Source organism: Salvelinus alpinus, chromosome 10 (assembly GCF_045679555.1).
Source record: "Salvelinus alpinus chromosome 10, SLU_Salpinus.1, whole genome shotgun sequence".
In the NCBI taxonomy this organism is placed as follows: domain Eukaryota; kingdom Metazoa; phylum Chordata; class Actinopteri; order Salmoniformes; family Salmonidae; genus Salvelinus; species Salvelinus alpinus.
The window spans coordinates 34,853,960-34,865,007 of NC_092095.1; positions in this window are offsets into that span (position 1 = coordinate 34,853,960).

An 11,048-nucleotide genomic window follows, 5' to 3' on the forward strand; every position below is an offset into this window, starting at 1 on the left:
TATTTTGAAGTTTCAAAGGAAGATAACAAAAAGGCCATCTGCAACGTTTGTGCTGCTATTATTTCCCGAGGAGGGGAGAAAGTGAAATCCACAAACCTAACTACTCATTTGAAAGTGCATCACCCCCAGACGTTTAGCGACTACTTAGAACAAAAGCAGAAAAAAACTAAGCGCACACTTCCAACAACTAAACAAGTTCAAGTCGAGCAGTCATTTGAAAGAGTAAGAACATTTCAGCGAGACAACTCAAAGGCGAAATCCATTAAAGCCAAGATAATGGAATTCATTGCCCTTGACAATCAACCGTTCTCTGTCATGGATGATGTTGGCTTTCGCCGACTGGTCGAACACCTCGAGCCCCGGTACACACTACCAAGCAGGCACTATTTTTCAGATGTTGCCCTACCGGAGTTACACAGTATTGTTGAAACGTACATCCATGAGCTACTTGTCACTGCTATTAGCTTCACGACTGACATTTGGACCAGCGATGTCAGACCCATGAGTGTGCTGGTTCTCATACCGCTGCTGCCATTTTAATGGCATTTGAGAACATGTTTGAAACTTGTAAACATGAACACACTCCTAGCTCCATTCGAACAACTGACTTGAGAAATATGCTCATCAACTGCGTCTGCAGCAGACGTGATACCCTCTGTCATGGCATTGAAACGCCTGATCAACAAAATTGCCGACACAGACCGTGGTGTTGTAAAAGTTGCAAAAGTACACTACTAGAGGCTGTGAACAAGCGATTCGGTGGCATTCTCTCTGAGACTATTTACTGTGTCGCCACCATGCTCGATGGTAGGTACAAGGGCCGCTACGTCGATGCAGACAAGAAACAGGGTTTACGTGAAATGTTAGACACAGCTGGACAAGATGGAAACGGACACAGTGACAGTGCACACCGAGTAAGAGGACCCACAACAGAAGAGGTCTCTGACCTCCTCCCTATAGGTTGTCTCGTCGTTGTCGGTGATCAGGCCTACCACTGTTGTGTCGTCTGCAAACTTAATGATGGTGTTGGAGTCGTGCCTGGCCATGCAGTTGTGGGTGAACAGGGAGTACAGGAGGGGACTGAGCACGCACCCCTGGGGAGCTCCAGTGTTGAGGATAAAAGTCAGCTGTTTTCTGTCAACTTCAGATATAAATAAACAATATATCAAAAGGCATAGAAGGCAAGGGGTAAAAGTCTCATCGCTGAATTCCAACGCCGGCACCCAGGGTCAACCAGGTATGCGCCCAGGTAGGACGCCAGGTGGCACCCCTAGAGTGGGGGTAGTCACACCTTGATCTGTTTCACCGGTCTTTATGCTTGTCTCCACCCCTCTCCAGGTGTCGCCCATCTTCCCCATTATCCCCAGTGGATTTATACCTGTGTTCTCTGTTTGTCTGTTGCCAGTTCGTTTTGTTCGTCAAGCCTACCAGCGGTTTTCCCCTTGCTCCTGTCTGTTTCTAGTTCCTGTTTTCTAGTTTTCCCAGTTTTGACCATTATGCTTGCCCTGAGTCTGCCTGCCATTCTGTACCTTTTAGACTCTGATCTGAATTACTGACCTCAACCTGCCCTTGACCTGTCGTTTTGCCTGCCTCCTGTTCTAGTTATAAACATGTGCTATTTTGACACACTCTGCATCTGGGTCTTCCCTAAAACGTGATAATAGCCTAGGCCTACTCTAAGCCACTATGAGCTTAGCGCTGCTTATGTTAAAATATAATGCATGTTAAAAGTGATATGACAAATCTTTACCAGGCCTAGGCTACTAGCCCATAGACATCATATATGAAATTGGGATTATATTTGTAATTCTATGATTACACACCTAGACTATAAAAAAAAGTTGCGAACTTGGGTGTCCAGTACGTTAAGAAATTAAATCTACTTTCACCCCCGCGCATAAGGCCACAAACTAACATACAGTGGGGAGAACAAGTATTTGATACACTGCTGATTTTGCAGGTTTTCCTACTTACAAAGCATGTAGAGGTCTGTAATTTTTATCATAGGTACACTTCAACTGTGAGATTTTTAAGTAATTAATTTGCATTTTATTGCATGACATAAGTATTTGATCACCTACCAACCAGTAAGAATTCCGGCTCTCACAGACCTGTTAGTTTTTCTTTAAGAAGCCCTCCTGTTCTCCACTCATTACCTGTATTAACTGCACCTGTTTGAACTCGTTACCTGTATAAAAGACACCTGTCCACACACTCAATCAAACAGACTCCAACCTCTCCACAATGGCCAAGACCAGAGAGCTGTGTAAGGACATCAGGGGTAAAATTGTAGACCTGCACAAGGCTGGGATGGGCTACAGGACAATAGGCAAGCAGCTTGGTGAGAAGGCAACAACCGTTTGGCGCAATTATTAGAAAATGGAAGAAGTTGAAGATGACAGTCAATCACCCTCGGTCTGGGGCTCCATGCAAGATCTCACCTCGTGGGGCATCAATGATCATGAGGAATGTGAGGGATCAGCCCAGAACTACACGGCAGGACCTGGTCAATGACCTGAAGAGAGCTGGGACCACAGTCTCAAAGAAAACCATTAGTAACACACTACGCCGTCATGGATTAAAATCCTGCAGCGCACGCAAGGTCCCCCTGCTCAAGCCAGCGCATGTCCAGGCCCGTCTGAAGTTTGCCAATGACCATCTGGATGATCCAGAGGAGGAATGGGAGAAGGTCATGTGGTCTGATGAGACAAAAATAGAGCTTTTTGCTCTAAACTCCACTCGCCGTGTTTGGAGGAATAGAAGGATGAGTACAACCCCAAGAACACCATCCCAACCGTGAAGCATGGAGGTGGAAACATCATTCTTTGGGGATGCTTTTCTGCAAAGGGGACAGGACGACTGCACCGTATTGAGGGGAGGATGGATGGGGCCATGTATCGCGAGATCTTGACCAACAACCTCCTTCCCTCAGTAAGAGCATTGAAGATGGGTCGTGGCTGGGTCTTCCAGCATGACAACGACCCGAAACACACAGCCAGGGCAACTAAGGAGTGGCTCCGTAAGAAGCATCTCAAGGTCCTGGAGTGGCCTAGCCAGTCTCCAGACCTGAACCCAATAGAAAATCTTTGGAGGGAGCCGAAAGTCCGTATTGCCCAGCGACAGCCCCGAAACCTGAAGGATCTGGAGAAGGTCTGTATGGAGGAGTGGGCCAAAATCCCTGCTGCAGTGTGTGCAAACCTGGTCAAGAACTACAGGAAACGTATGATCTCTGTAATTGCAAACTAAGGTTTCTGTACCAAATATTCAGTTCTGCTTTTCTGATGTATCAAATACTTATGTCATGCAATAAAATGCAAATTAATTACTTAAAAATCATACAATGTGATTTTCTGGATTTTTGTTTTAGATTCCTTCTCTCACAGTTGAAGTGTACCTATGATAAAAATTACAGACCTCTACATGCTTTGTAAGTAGGAAAACCTGCAAAATTGTCAGTGTATCAAATACTTGTTCTCCCCACTGTACATGCACACAAACACACATTTCAATGAAGGAGTTCACACTGTATGTAGAGCACCCTCCTGAAAATATGTCCTTCAAATGCCAGTATTACACTGTGAAGCTAATCTATTCCCAGACAAACAAAAGTTCTGAATGTCACTGCAAACACGCACACACACTGCTCGACAGTGGTGTAAAGTACTTAAGTAAAAATACTTTAAAGTACAACTTAAGTAGTTTTTGGGGTATCTGTACTTTACTATTTATATTTTTGCCTACTTTTACTTCACTACATTCCTAAAGAAAATAATGTACTTTTTACTCCATACATTTTCCCTGACACCCAAAAGTACTGGTCCAACTCACACACTTATCAAGAGAACATCCCTGGTCATCCCTACTGCCTCTGATCTGGCAGACTCACTAAACACAAATGCTTCGTTTGTAAATTAATCTGAGTGTTGGAGTGTGCACCTGACTATCCGTCAATAAAAATACATTTTAAAAATAGTGCCATCTGGTTTGATTAATACAGGGAATTATAAATGGTTTATACTTTTACTATTGATACTTACAGTTGAAGTCGAAAGTTTACATAGACTCCAACATAAGTGTTTAAAACTTGTTTTTCAACCACTCCACAAATTTCTTGTTAACAAACTATAGTTTTGGCAAGTCGGTTAGGACATCTACTTTGTGCTTGACACAAGTAATTTTTCCAACAAATGTTTACAGATTATTTCACTGTATCACAATTCCAGTGGGTCAGAAGTTTACATACACTAAGTTGACTGTACCTTTAAACAGCTTGGAAAATTCCAGAAAATTATGTCATGACTTTAGAAGCTTCTGATAGGCTAATTGACATAATTTGAGTCATTTGGAGGTGTACCTGTGGATGTATTTCAAGGCCTACCTTCAAACTCAGTGCCTCTTTGCTTGACATCATGGGAAAATCAAAAGAAACCTCAGAAAAAAAGCATAATGTTGTGGGGGTGCTTTGCTGCAGGAGAGACTGGTGCACTTCACAAAATAGATTGCATCATGAGGGAGGAAAATTATGTGGATATATTGAAGCAACATCTCAAGACATCAATCAGGAAGTTAAAACTTGGTTGCAAATGGGTCTTCCAAATGGACAGTGACCCCAGTCATACTTCTAAAGTTGTGGCAAAACAGCTTAAGGTCATCAAAGTCAAAGTATTGGAGTGGCCATCACAAAGCCCTGACCTCAATCCTATAGAAAATTTGTGGGCAGAACTGAAAAAGTGTGTGCGAGCATGGAGGCCTACAAACCTGACTCAGTTACAACAGCTCTGTCAGGAGGAATGGGCCAAAATTCACCCAACTTATTGTGTAAGGCTACCCGAAGTGTTTGGTCCAAGTTAAACAATTTAAAGGCAATGCTACCAAATACTAATTGAGTGTATGTAAACTTCTGACCCACTGGGAATGTGATGAAATAAATAAAAACTGAAATAAATAATTCTCTCTACTCTTACTCTGACATTTCACATTCTTAAAATAAAGCGGTGATCCTAACTGACCTAAGACAGGGAATTTTTACTAGGATTAAATGTCAGGAATTGTGAAAAACTGAGTTTAAATGTATTTGGCTAAGGTGTATGTAAACTTCTGACTTCAACTGTAAGTACATTTTAGAAATTCCATTTACTTGTGATACTTAAATATATTTAAAACCAAATACTCAAATCGTATTTTACTCAGAGACTTTCAATTCTGAGTCATTTTCTAATAAGACATCTTTACTTTTACTCAAGTATGACAGTTTAGTACTTTTCCCACCAATGCTGCTCGACTTGGGCTGGAGCACACCGGTCGTGCGTTCCAGCACCTTAAATGATCTACTACTTGAGTTCCTGCACCTCTTATAGAATATTAGCATAAAAGCCCCTGCACCTAACACTGCACCAAATACCCAAGTTTCAGACTCCTAATTATCCTTACACCTCTGAAGACTAGCCACTTCCATAACACCCAAAAGTTGGTTTCTCCTTCCACCGATTGTAGGATAGAACCCCTACATTACTGGGGTGCTAATTATTTCATGAAATCAAGAGAAGGCCAAGTGTTTACTATATAAAAATGCTTTTATTTGTAAAAAAATATATATATATTTTTTTTTTTAAACAAAATTGGTCAAAAGTCCAATTATAAAATACAACATCTCTAATTAATTACAAATAAGTGTACAAGATAACATAACAAATACAAATCTAAAAGTAATTAAAAAGTTAAATTAAATAACCCAAAATACAATTGCACTGCATTGCCTGTTTTATCTGTTTTTATCATGACTTCTCAATACTGAGTTTCTACTTCTTATCATTAAAGATTTTCTGACTTACATGTACACACTCAGAAACAGGCCATTTTAAGCAGTGTGAATATAGCTTAAAACAGTACTGGCACCCAAAATGAGTACCGGCACCTATTGCTAAGTCAAGCACAGTGAATGGAGAAAAAAAAATACTTCCAATACCTCCATCTCCTAATGTCCACAGTGGGAAAGTGTCCTGGCATTTTCTATTGTATATCCCACTCTGAAGGTTGCAATACCATGCTGTTCTTTCCTTGTATTTCTGCCTGATTGGAACCTGCTTTCTGAACACAAATTTTCTGAGTCCTGTTCAGATGCACATGTGTGGCTTCAAGGCACCCCGTGGTACAATACCTGTGTCCCTCCTGATAAAAAAAGAATCGTGGTGATGACAGAGAGAGCAAGGGGAGAATACAGTCCAAGGCCATCAATCGTCCTACCCCTGGCTCTGGACTTCCTCTAGCTGATTGCTCGGTCTCTGACGTACAGACGGAGAAAAGAACAGCGCTATTTGGTCTATTGTACTGTATCTGCCTTGGGGAGGGCCATATAGGTAGGTAGGTAGGTAGGTAGTACAGTCGTAGGCTGCATCCCAAATGGCACCCTATTCCCTACATAGTGCACTCCTTTTGACCAGGGCCCAAAATACAATTACTGTATAGACTAGAGGGAAAATGCATCATTACTCACAACCCACAGGGGGAGGCAATTATTCAGTCCTGCTTTTTGTAGCCATGTCAAGGACAGTGGGTGGAGGGCATCAATTACGCCAGTGTGTGTGTTTGAGTGTGTGCGTGTGTCAGTGCGCATCTGCTCGCCGCGGTGACTCAGAGATTTAGGCTCCGTGGAAGCCACCGTTCACACTCCCCACAAGACTGTTTCCATTGATGATGCATTCCTGAATCCAGCAGCACAGTGGGATGTGTGAGTTACACACAGTTTGCGTCCCAAATGGGTCAAAAGTAGTGCACTATGTAGGGAATAGGGTGCCATTTCAAATCAAAGTTTATTTGTCACGTGCGCCGAATACAACAGGTGTAGATCTTACAGTGAAATGCTTACTTACAGGCCCCAACCAATAGTGCGAAAAAAAGGTATATGTGTGTGTGTAAGTAAAGAAATAAAACAACAGTAAAAAGACATTTGAAAATAAGAGTAGCTAGGCAGACACCGGTTTGTCAGGCTGATTGAGGTAGTATGTACATGTAGGTATGGTTAAAGTGACTATGCATATGGTGAACAGAGAGTAGCAGTAGTGTAAAAAAGAGGGGTTGGCGGGTGGTGGGACACAATGCAGATAGCCCGGTTAGCCAATGTGCGGGAGCACTGGTTGGTCGGCCCAATTGAGGTAGTATGTACATGAATGTATAGTTAAAGTGACTATGCATATAAGATAAACAGAGAGTAGCAGCAGCGTAAAAGAGGGGTTGGGGGGGGCCACACAATGCAAATAGTCCGGGTAACCATTTGGTTACCTGTTCAGGAGTCTTATGGCTTGGGGATAAAAACTGTTGAGAAGCCTTTTTGTTCTAGACTTGCCACTCCGGTACCGCTTGCCATGCGGTAGTAGAGAGAACAGTCTATGGCTGGGGTGGCTGGGGTCTTTGACAATTTTTAGGGCCTTCCTCTGACACCGCCTGGTGTAGAGGTCCTGGATGGCAGGCAGCTTTGCCCCAGTGATGTACTGGGCCGTACGCACTACCCTCTGAAGTGCCTTGCGGTCGGAGGCCGAGCAATTGCCGTACCAGGCAGTGATGCAACCGGTCAGGATGCTCTCGATGGTGCAGCTGTAAAACCTTTCGAGGATCTGAGGACCCATGCCAAATCTTTTCAGTCTCCTAAGGGGGAATAGGTTTTGTCGTGCCCTCTTCACGACTGTCTTGGTGTGCTTGGACCATGTTAGATTGTTGGTGATGTAGACGCCAAGGAACTTGAAGTGCTCAACCTGCTCCACTACAGCTTCCCTTTGTAGTCTGTAATGGTTTGCAAGCCCTGCCACATCCGACGAGCGTCAAAGTCGGTGTAGTACGATTTCATCTTAGTCCTGTAGTGATGCTTTGCCTGTTTGATGGTTCGTCGGAGGGCATAGGGGGATTTCTTATAAGCTTCCGGGTTAGAGTCCCGCTCCTTGAAAGCGGCAGCTCTACCCTTTAGCTAATGTGTTGTATTGGATTTGCCCCAAACATAACACTTTGTATTCAGGACAAAAAGCTTAATTGCTTTGCCACATTTTCTGCGGTATTAATTTAGTGCCTTGTTGCAAACAGGATGCATGTTTTGGAATATTTTTATTCCATACAGACTTCCTAATTTTCACTCTGTCAATCAGGTTAGTATTGTGGAGTAACTACAATGTTGTTGAGCCATCCTCAGTTTTTTCCTATCACAGCCATTAAACTCTGTAACTGTTTTAAAGTCACCATTGGCCTCATGGTGAAATCCCTGAGAGGTTTCCTTCCTTCAATTGAGTTAGGAAGGATGCCTGTATCTTAGTAGTGACTGTAAGGGGTGCGTAACCGGTGGCAGGGAAGTCAGACGCAGGAGAGCAGAACTAAGTAATAGCCGAAGCAGTTTAATAGCAAAACCAACGGCATAAAGAGTAACAAGTCATGGGTACAAAACCTGTCGCGCACCAGTCAACATGTGCACAAGCACTTACAATAAACAATCCCACACAAAGACATGGGGGGGAACAGAGGGTTAAATACACAACAAGTAATTGAGGGAATTGAAACCAGGTGTGAGGAAAAACAAGACAAAACAAAAAATGGATCGATGATGGCTAGAAGACCGGCGAGGCTGACCGCCGCCCGAACAAGGAGAGGACCCGACTTCGGCGGAAGTCGTGATAGTGACTGGGTGTATTGATACACCATCCAAAGTGTAATTAATAATTTCATCATGCTCAACGGGGAAATCAATGTCGGCTTTTTTTCATTTTTACCCATCTACCAATAGGTGCCATTCTTTGCGAGACATTGGAAAACCTCCCTGATCTTTGAGGTTGAATCTGTGTTTGAAATTCACTGCACTGAGGGACCTTACAGATAATTGTAGGTATGGCGTACAGAGATGAATGAGGTAGTCGTTCAAAAATCTTGTTAAACACCGTTATTGCACACAGAGTGAGTCCATTTATGCTTGCCATAACAACGGTGTTGAAGACATTTCAGATTCTTCATTTTTCATTCATTTGTAAATATTTTGAAATAATAATTACACTTTGACATTATGGGGTATTGTGAGTAGGCCAGTCACAAAAATAATACTTATGTATATTAGATATTTCTGTATTTAATTTTCAATAAATTTGCAAAAATGTCTAAAAACATGTTTTCACGTTGTTGTTATGCGTTGTTCTGTGTAGATGAGTGAGAAAAACAAAACAATTCAATCATTTTAAATTCAGGATGTAACACAACAAAATGTTTTTAAAAAGTCAAGGGGTGTGAGTACTTTCTGAAAGCACTGTATTTAACAAAACTGAGGGAGATTTGACTGTAATTCTGTTAACAATCTTTGCATCTACACAGTTCTTCCATTATTTGTTTTTGTGAAATGATCTGCGTAAATAGTTAAAAGTAGTCCTTGGGCATAGAGTTCTATGTTTTTTTTAAACTTGAAATAAAATGGTTTTGGTTTCACATAAAGAACCAGTCAAAAGTTTGGACACATCTACTCATTCATGGGGTTTTTTAAATAATTTTTTTAACAATTTTCTCCATTGTAGAATAATTGTGAAGACATCAAAACGATGAAATCATGTAGTAAACAAAACAAAGTGCTAAACAAATCAAAATATATTTCAGATTTTATATTCTTCAAAGTAGCCACCCTTTGCCTTGATGACAGCTTTTCACACTCTTGGCAATCTCAACCAGCTTCACCTGGAATGCTTTTCCAACAGTCTTGAAGGAGTTCCCACATATGCTGAGCACTTGTTGGCTGCTTTTCCTTCACTCTGCGGTCCAACTCATCCCAAACCATCTCAAAAGGTTGGGTGATTGTGGAGGCCAGGTCAACTGATGCAGCAGTCCATCACTCTCCTTCTTGGTCAAATAGCCCTTACACAGCCTGGAAGTGTGTTTTGGGGCATTGTCCTGTTGAAAAACAAATGGTAGTCCTACTAAGTGCAAACCAGATGGGATGGCGTATCGCTGCAGAATGCAGTGGTAGCCATGCTGGTTAAGTATGCCTTGAATTCTAAATAAATCACAGACAGTTTCAACAGCAAAGCACCCCCACACCATCACACCTTCTCCTCCTCCATGCTTCACGGTGGGAACCACACATGCGGAGGTCATCTGTTCACCTACTTCGCATCTCACAAAGACACAGCGCTTGGAACCAAAAATCTCAAATTTGGACTCATCATACCAAAGGACAGATTTCCACCGGTTAAAGGTCCATTGTTTTTGTTTCTTGGCCCAAGCAAGTCTCTTCTTATTATTGGTGTCCTTTAGTAGTGGTGTCTTTGCAGCAATTCGACCATGAAGGCCTGATTCACGCAGTCTGCTCTGAACAGTTTGATGTTGAGATGTCTGTTACTTGAACTCTGTGAAGCATTTATTTGGGCTGCGATTTCTGAGGCTGGTAACTCTAACTTATCCTCTACAGCAGAGGTAACTCTGGGTCTTCCTTTCCTGTGGCGGTCCTCATGAGAGCCAGTTTCATCATAGCGCTTGATAGTTTCTGCGACTGCACTTGAAGAAACTTTAAAGTTATTGATATTTGATGTATTTACTGACCTTCATGTCTTAAAGTAATGATGGACTGTTGTTTCTCTTTGCTTATTTGAGCCATTCTTGCCATAATATGGACTTGGTATTTTACCCAATAGGGCTATCTTCTGTATACCACCCCTACCTTGTCAACACTACTGATTGGCTCAAACGCATTAAGAACGAAAGAAATTCCACAAATTAACAAGGCACACCTGTTAATTGAAATGGATTCCAGGTGACTAACTCATGAAGTTGGTTGAGAGAATGTCAAGAGTGTGCAAAGCTGTCATCAAGGCAAAGGGTGGCTAATTTTGAAGAATCTCAAATATAAAATATATTTTGATTTGTTTAACACTTTTTTGGTTACTACATTATTCCATGTGTTATTTCATAGTTTCTATGTCTTCACTATTATTCTATAATGTAGAAAATAGTGAAAATAAAGAAAAACCCTGGAATGATTCCTTTACTGTGGAATTGCCCTAGTTTTACATCACCAATACATGGATAGCCTAACCCGA